We start from the raw sequence: 10,048 nt of genomic DNA, 5'->3' as shown, positions 1-10,048 counted from the left end.
AACGGAGCTCTCGAGAGATCTCACAGGACTCTAGTAGAGTACATTCGAAATTTTATAAACCAGATCAGTCTGATTGGGATTTATGGTTACCATACTCTACATTCACATATAATACTACACCACATTCTTCTACTGGTTATAGCCCTTTCCGGCTAGTATTTGGATATAACCCTGAATTACCATCATCCCTCTCCCAAGTTCCCGATTCCCCATATACATATGATGATTATGCTAGTGAAATTAAAAATAGAATTCAAAATGCAAATAAAGTTGCACGAGAAATTTTAATTGAGAGAAAAAAAAATCCAAATTATATTATGACAAAAATACAACTATGACTGAATTTATAATTTGGTGATCAGGTTCGTTAAAAAATGAGACAATCCAAAAGGAAAGTCTAACAAGTTACAAATGCCTTGGACAGGACCTTATACTATTTTAACAAAAAATTCAGACGTGAATTACCTTTGTTGTGCGGGCGGAGGCAGGAAAAGTTCATGTCAATAGAATTAAAAAATTCATTGATACTATTTAAATTTTTTTCCAATACTATTATGTTTGTTATTACTCAATTATAACTTCAACTTTATGTATTTTAATAACTAATTTAAAACTAAATCTATGTTTCTAATATATTCTATGTTTTCAGTTTCTACTATTTAATTGTAATACTTTTCCAATTTGTAATTTTATTTTATTATAATGTTTTTCTAATTTCTAATTTTCAACTGTAATACTTTTAACAAAAGTAACATTAAATTTCTAATTTTAATTATAATGTGATTCAATTTTAAATTTTTAGTTATAAGACTTTTCTAAATTTAAATGATAATGTTTTTCCAATTTTTATTGTAAATCTTAATGTTTACCATGTCATGTAAATATTTCATATAGATTATAGTTCATGTTTTGTTATAAATGTCTGAATTTGGTAAGAACTATAATCTCCTAAAGGAGGGAGGAATGTTGTGCGCCAGCACCCTTATATTCATTATTCACTTATCTATGCTCTATGGACTTATCATCCCTCTATGGTGTTGTGTGTCAGCACCCTTATATTCAACACTTTGCTGTATGGACTCTACCATCACTCTATGGATACCTGAACTACAACCCTTCAGGATTCCGCTCTATATATGAGCTCTATGGGCAATATTTCCGGCTCGAACGGGAGCCTCTAGGATGATGTGAAAGCCGGCACTCTCTTCCTAACCTTAGTGGCATACATTTGAGCGCATTAATCATATATTAAATATAATTGTGTTTGTTTGAAATATATCTTTGTGAAAGTTGATAGTTATCTTTATCTTTGTGAAAGTTGATAGTTATCTTTATAAATACTCCTTCGCTTAAAGCAAAATCTTAACAGCAGATTGTAGCAGCGGTATAAATTTTACATCTTTCAGGACACGGAATAGGTTATCAAATTCACGAGGATGAATGTCACAATTGTAGTCCACCACAAACTGGAAAGAGTCCTCTGCCTAATCATCGAAGTTAGTAAAACATGATACGAAACTCGTCGATGGAGTATCTCGGGACAGTTGAGTCGATGAAGGCAGTTGATTCAGTAGTGCAGAATTGAAATTGTCTGAACCTTCATAAAAACTTACTGTTTGAATAACTGGAGACGAAGAGGGCAGTTTTCCTTCCACGGAAGACAACTTGAATGCAGTATCTAAATCCAGTTCTAAAAACAACATACAATCCAGATCCAGTTCCACAGTCTTAAGCATTAAAAAACGACTTGGGGAGTTAAAGGAAAGAAGAAGTTGAATCGCGATTCTAATGAACTTTTGGGTTAATTCGGTTTATGACCGAAAGCGTTATATAGAAACAATTAGTCTAGTAGTCAATTTTGGTGTCAGCGATAACCCGAGGTGTCAGGCTAGTAAATGCGTTAACCCTCTATGTACAGAGGACAGGGCGTACCTTTTAAGTAGCCAACGGAAGACCAGTGATTGGGGCGTTGCACCAAAGTCTATATCTTTTAAAATTCTTGATCCATGTGTAATTGCTATTTTAATTGTAGATGTCGTAGGTCACCAATATAGAAATATATAAATTTATAATAAGATATTTCTAGGTTATAAAAATACATTAAAATTTATGATTATCAGACTTATACAAAATGTCATGTAAATTTATTTCTCTCAAATTCCACGCTCACTTGATTCCCACAATATGATATCTAGTTAGTAAATATTAAATAACTAGGGGTGCATTCGCGTTGAATGCTTACGCGCTGTGAGAGTGCTTACATGTCATTTCATCATTCGACTTGGTGCTGTGAGTGACAAGGCTTACATCTAATTACACGGACCACCTTGCTGATAGAGCATATTTTTACCTATAAAAGATCCGAGATCTCTATGCTCGACGAGGATTATATACATAATTTATACCGGTACATATATCACTTATCATTCAATATATTATAATATTATAAATTGAAGTAGATTTATATAATTAATTGTAATTTTTAAGAAATAAAGTTTTTTTTTTTTTTTTTTTCAAATAACGAGAATAAAACTGGCGCAGTCGGTAGGATAGAATTTGGGATTGTCTAACGCAGATATCTATTGATTTCTATCATTTAGAATTAAGAACCACAAATATTAGAATTAGTTGAATTGATTTGGAAAGGTCTAACGCAGGATTCCATTCAATTCGAAAAAATAAAGTGATTGCAAGAAAAAAATTTAATAGTGTGCAAAAAATAAAATATATTAATTATATGTATTAAATGAAAAAGTATTGTGTGAAAAGTGCGAAGAGGATATTTGCCGAAGAATTCTGAACTGGTGAGTGAAATTTTTATTTTTTTTTGATAGTAAAATTGCCAATCCTCCCTTATCCTTCAATCGCTGAAGATAAGAAAGCAATTTTTACATTTAATTTTTTTTCTCTCTTTTTAAGTAATTAATTGAAGAATTTATTAATTAAATTAATTTTACTTTCCATTGAAACATAATTCCATGTATGAGAGTTAGTTTATGGAAAATAGTACTGATTTAATAGACAATTTAACAGATTATTTAGCAAATATGTCGATCCAAAACATTCCAAAATTTGACACCGCATTAATTGATACTATCCCAAAACTTGGCGAAAACCTCGCAGAATTAAATTCATTTATTTTAAGAGTCAAAGAAATCAAGAATAGGTATTACGACAGTAGTAATCCAACGTGCATTCAGAATGAAATTATCAGAAGCGCGGTTCATTCGAAACTTTACGATAGGGCAAAGGTAGTGATCGAAATTGCGAATGCTAGAGAAATTGACAATATTATAAACGTGCTAATTTCCAAATTTTCAGATCAACGAAATGATATTTCTTTGACATTCGACCTTCATAATATGCGACAACTTCCAAACGAATCGGTTTACCAATTTTATGCAAAATTTGAAAATTTAATTAGTATTTACACAAATTATATTTGTCTACATGTAACGAATAAAGAAATTGCTCAGTATTTATGCAACAACTTTCAGAAAAGTGCATTAGTAGTTTTTATCGCGCACGTAAAACAACCGTATAGTTCGCTTCTAAGAGGTCGTGGAGTTTCATTATTAGAGGAAGCTATAAATATAATAGAAGAAGACGATAACATTAGTCATTTAGAAATGATACAGACTATTTTAAGCAAATTAATAGAAGAAATAATAAATCATCAAATCACCAGAATACTCGAGATAGTCTTGTATTTCCAAGAAACTTTAATTCAAATACAAACTATATGAAACAGCATCATTTCCAAACACGTTTTAACAATCCACAAATACCCCAACCCACATACTTCCAACCTAACAATTTCCATCAAAATAATTTCCAACCAAACAACTTCCCAACATAACTTTCAACCAACCAACTAACAATTTTCAACCAACAAACAGTTTTCAACCCAATCAAATGACCCACCAACCCAATAATTGTACTAGTTTATAAAGCCAATAAATCATATAAAAAAAAACAATAATTTCAACAAAATTTACAACTACCAAATTAGACAAATAATACAACGAAAAAATCTAACTGGACACCCATGAGTGGCGTTTCTACTATTAACACGGGAAATAGCAGACGAACTAATAGACCGCAAAACCGACTTTACAATCTAGAAAATATGGACACTGAACAAGAATCGTACCCCGACCAGCTACAGATGGATTTTAAACAACCGACCAAGAACCGAATCAGACATAATCGAATTTCACGGCTTTCAGAACAATTTCCTCCCATATATACAAATCCAAAATCCAAATATAGAAATTTCTTATTGATTCAGGCTCCACAAAATCTTTCATTTGTCCAGAAATCGCTAACAAATATTTCAAAAATTTTATTTAACACACAAAGAAAATTTTGCATGTAACATTCCGAGTTGTAATGAATTTAAAAGTAATGAAAACCTGTCATTCCATCTTTTTAAATTTCATGAAACCTTCAATGGGTTATTAGGTATTGATAATCTTAAAAAATTGAAGCATTAATAGATTTAAATAATGAGTTGTTAGTGTTACATAATACTAATTTAAACTTACATTATTTAAAAGTCCGGCAAAGATACTTTTTAATCAACAGATACCAGAAAGATGCATTGAAAAATGTAAAGTCCCAGTTAACATTAAAGAAGGTGAAATTCTAATTACAAGGCAAAATTTTCCTAATTGTTTCATTCCAGATACCGTGACATTAGCAAAAAATAATGATGTTGAGATTCAAAACCTAACAGAAAAGGAAATTAACCTAACATTTACCAAACCTTTAGAAACAGAATCTTATAATATTTCCACAAACAAACCTGATTCACATGTAGATTTTTCACATATTGAAAATTTAATACAGACAGACCACACAAATTTTGAAGAGAAAAATAGCATTATACCTGTCTACACCAAATTTTATATAGGTATATATTTTATACCCAAACATTTACCGTTGCAAAGTAAAGCACAAGTCAGACTGAATAATGCCTAAATGTAATACATTATTTTCACCGGATGTTGTTTCTCCAAATAAATCACATAATACGATTTCAAATTTCAGAAATTATAAGTATAGGAAAAAATGATTCATTGAATTTTCACCGGTAGGAATAAAATGATGACTGTCGTATCACGCCTAAGGTTTCACGATACAATAAACGATTGACAAAAATTTTAGTGAATTTTAATATTATTTCGAATAAATTTAAATCTATTATATTTTATTATATTACGTTAATCAGAATAAATAAGTTTAATAATTTTCAAATTGCGTAATGAATTAGGTAAAGAAGTCAAGGAACATGATTACGTTGCTATATCCATTTCATTTATTATTACATTTTAATATTATATTTTGAATCTTGAATATTCAATATTGCTATGAAACAAATTATTTCGATAATGAAATTATAAGAATACTTGTTAATTTTGAACACAAACCTAAGTTAGAAAAATATTTAATATCATTTTAACATAAGTTTTATTAATTATATTTTATCACATATGATTTATCAATGTTCTATTATCACAAACTGAAAGAAATTGGTATCAATCAATGAATATGGTATCCAATTCATTGATACCAACAAAAATGTTTAATTAATAAAAATAGAGTAGGTAATAGAAATTGTTACTATAATATGAAAATAAGTTTGAAAATATTTTAAATAATTTAGTACTAGTAATAAGACTTTTGTGTTGTATGTCAACAATAGCGAATATATTGCTGATATTACAAACATTTTAACTTCTACTTTCACTTATTCAGCATTTAAATTAGTTATATGTAATGATTTTAAAGAAGACATTATTGATGTAACTAAACAAAAATTAATAGTAAATACAATTCACGAAGATTGTTTTAACCATCATGGAATCAACGAAAACAAATCACGAATTAGATAAAATTATTATTGGCCAACAATTTGTAATGTTATTAGTACCTATATAAATAATTGTGCATTATGTTCTAATGAAAATTGTGAAACAAGACGTGATCCATTGCAATACGACGAAAACACACCTGCATATTTAAAATCAAACCCGCGACACAAAACCGCTTCACGTTAAAAACAGATACAAGTACAGAAAGATCTAGGAAATACAATTCTTACTGACAAGAATATTATGATACACAAACAAGAACTCAAACGTCCAAAAACTAATAATCAGCAAATCCCACGTGAACAAAATGTTGTTGTTTCAGCTAATGATGTTGCACCTGGTACTAGTAGTAAACAGTGATCAAATTTTTCTTCAAGAATTAAATATTACGGAATGTTACCATTTGAACTAGGAAATGCAAAGCTGATCGAAAAATATCATATCTTTATTCATTATGTTAATGCTGATTTAATTAAAGAACAAATTACTAATTTAATTACTGACTTTAATACACTTTTATCTATTTTGAGTAACAAACATAACGATTATGTGAAAAGATAAGATTCATACATTTCTTTGACCAAAACCATGATTAATGTTATCAAAGATAAATACAATATTATTAGACCTATTAGAAGAATTAAAGAGGACTTATTAACGGACTAGGTAGCATAGTTAAGGAAATTACAGGAAATTTAGACGCCAAAAAGTACGATGACGCTATACGTATATTAGAAACTTTTTTTTGTTACAATTTATTTTTGTTAATCAAGACTTTAATGTCTTATTTACAAATTGATATGATTAATAAAAATCTTTTATTTTCAGTTGGATTTGTTTCTTTTTATATTCAATGTGCGTTCTCCATGTCAATTTCGAATCAATGAGCATGCCTAAATATTTAACAGAATTGCATAGTGGAATTATTGAATTGTTCATGTTGATAGGTGGACTGTTGTGATGTTTTAGAGAAACAATTATGTGCTGAGATTTTTCGATATTGATTTTGATATTCCATTCTAAAAACCATTTTTCGAGACTAGATAAATAATTTTGTAACTGACAAGTTGCTGTTCTAATATCGGAATCGCATGAAATAGTTGCTATGTTATCGGCGTAAGTGCATATGGTTAGAAGATCATTATTAGACCTATTAGAAGAATTAAAGGAGGACTTATTAACGGACTAGGTAGCATAGTTAAGGAAATTACAGGAAATTTAGACGCACAAGAGTCTAAAGTACGATGACGCTATACGTATATTAGAAACTTTTTTTTGTTACAATTTATTTTTGTTAATCAAGACTTTAATGTCTTATTTACAAAATTGATATGAGCAAAAAAAAAAAAAAAAATAACAAAAAATGCAATAAATTGAATATAAAATGAAAAAAGTTAAAAAAAAATTAAATTAAAACAGTAATACAAAAATAATAACATAAATGAACGATGACGTGATGATGTATGCCGCGTACTACGTCAGGACGCGTGCAGACATTGGGCTAGGTGTTTGGTAGATCGGAAGGCCATTCCTTGCTCAATCTTCTTATCGGTCTGTGAATCGCTTGAATTGTAGGATTTGTATCCTGGATTAATTTATTGTTGAAAGATGAACTTCTAATCTTGATCATTTCGTTGACTGTTGAGATTTTCAAATCCTTATGTAGGCAAAAATTCGAAATATACCAAGGCGCATTAGTAAGGATACGCAGAATTTTATTCTGGCACATTTGAATGATGTTTATGTTAGATTTGCATGAGCAACCCCATAGTTCGATTCCATAAGTCCAAATGGGCACTATGATAGTTTTGTACAGAAGTACCTTGTTATCAAGAGAGATTTCAGATTTCCTCCCAAAAAGCCAGTAAAAATCTTTTATTTTCAGTTGGATTTGTTTCTTTTTATATTCAATGTGCGTTCTCCATGTCAATTTCGAATCAATGTGCATGCCTAAATATTTAACAGAATTGCATAGTGGAATTATTGAATTGTTCATGTTGATAGGTGGACTGTTGTGATGTTTTAGAGAAACAATTATGTGCTGAGATTTTTCGATATTGATTTTGATATTCCATTCTAAAAACCATTTTTCGAGACTAGATAAATAATTTTGTAACTGACAAGTTGCTGTTCTAATATCGGAATCGCATGAAATAGTTGCTATGTCATCGGCGTAAGTGCATATGGTTAGAAGATCATCTGTGGGCATATCGTTTGTAAAAAGAAGATAAAGTACAGGGCTTAGCACACTGACCTGTGGTACCCCGCATTCTATATTTCTGATGCTCGAAGTCACATCTTTAATTTTGATTCTAAATTTTCTATTAAGCAAATATGAGCTTAAGATATTGAAGTAGTTTGGAAAAGTTGTTTTGATTTTATATAGGAGTCCTGAGTGCCAAACCTTATCAAAAGCCTGGCTGACATCTAAGAATACGGCTACGCTGTGTTCCTTTCTATTCATGGCTTCAAGAATACGAGACACCGTTCTGTTGCATTGTTGAATTGTAGGGTGATTTTTTCTGAAGCCAAACTGGTGGTTAGGGATCCAACTATCATTCGGATGATCTTCTGACAATCTCTGCAACAAAAGTCTCTCTAAAATTTTCGATAATATCGATAAAAGACTGATAGGACGGTATGAACTAGCAGTGTGATGGTTTTTGTTTGGTTTAGCGATCATAATAATTTCTGCAGTCTTCCACGCTGTGGGCCAATAATTATATTGAAGAGTGACGTTGAAAATATTTGTTATATATAAAATACCTTTTGTAGGCAAATCATATATCATTTTTGGAGTAATCTTGTCCATACCCGGCGAAGATCTATTTTTCATCCTTTTAATTTCACATAAGACATCATTTGGTGGAAAATGTCCTAACGGTGTAGAATAAATGGGTTGTTTTACGAAATTGTTAATTAAATTATTCTGGGAAATATTTAGAGCGCTAAAAATGCTACTTAGATGATCAGCAAATGCTTCCGCTTTTTCTTCGTTGCTTTTTGCCCAAATGAAACCGTTTTGGTTAGTTATTTTCAGAGGAGGGTTTTGTAGTAGGGGTTTACTTTTGTTCTTGATTGGTTTCCATATGGAATTATCGTACCTATTTAGCTGCAATAAATACGACCTGAATGTACAATTTTTCCATTCTTTCATTTTTTTCCTCAGCGTGTTATTGAGATGATTAAGTTATGATGATGTCTTATCCGTTGGTAGATGAGAATGTTGCCAGGTACGTCTTGCTCTTCGTTTCTGTGCAATTAGCTTCTTAATCTCTTGCGGAATTATTAGATTATCATTTCTTGGTATAATATTCGGGGTTATCTGCTTGGTTGTTTCACGTACAATCTCAGAAAAATATTCTATTTATTCTCTATATCAATTACGCTTGTAGGCCTAGATTTTGGAAATAATTTTGAATCAAGTATGGATTTAAATTGAGTCCAGTTAGAAAGTTTGTTGTGAATGATTGTTGATAGCTGGAGTAGGAAATGTGCTAAACGTCACAAGTATTGGAGAATGATCTAAAGAGAGATCGTAACTAGATTCAATATTAAGATATGAATGATCGATACCTTTTACAATAAAAAAATCTAAAAGATCTGGAACTTTAGTAGGGTCAGAAGGCCAATATGTTGGACTGCAAGTTGAAATAAAGGAGAAGTTATTTTGCCCCATGGCTGCATGAAGTATCTTACCTTTGGCTGTAGTCAGTCTAGAACCCCAGGCAATATGTTTACAATTAAAGTCACCACCAATGATAAAATTATTACCTAATTGAGAGAAAAATGAAGAAAACTGAGCACAAGAAATTTTGAATCTTGGTGGACAATAAACAGCAGAAACACAAAAATTATATAAATTTGTTTCAACAGAAATTTGAGTTGCTTGTAGAAAATCATCACAAATACTAGGTAGAACAAAATGCTTTATATTATTTTTGATTATATAGCCGCGATTACTAACCGCCGCGAGCCCTGTCACTTGGGTGATTTGAGTTATAAGTAGTGTAGTTATAAATTTTAAAGTAGTTTTTTTTCAGTGAAGTGTGATTCTGAGATTAATAAGATATCTATTAAGTTTAATTTTAAAAAACATTCTACTTCATTTTTGTGAGGTAATAAACCGTTGGCATTCCATTCAGCAATTTTAATTATTTTTGTCATTGTTT

The sequence above is a fragment of the Ctenocephalides felis genome, unplaced genomic scaffold, assembly GCF_003426905.1.
Source record: "Ctenocephalides felis isolate EL2017-DRISC unplaced genomic scaffold, ASM342690v1 CF-g0.4_SCAFFOLD_03571, whole genome shotgun sequence".
In the NCBI taxonomy this organism is placed as follows: domain Eukaryota; kingdom Metazoa; phylum Arthropoda; class Insecta; order Siphonaptera; family Pulicidae; genus Ctenocephalides; species Ctenocephalides felis.
The sequence above is the reverse complement of the archived record's forward strand: the minus strand, read 5'-3'. Positions refer to the sequence as shown.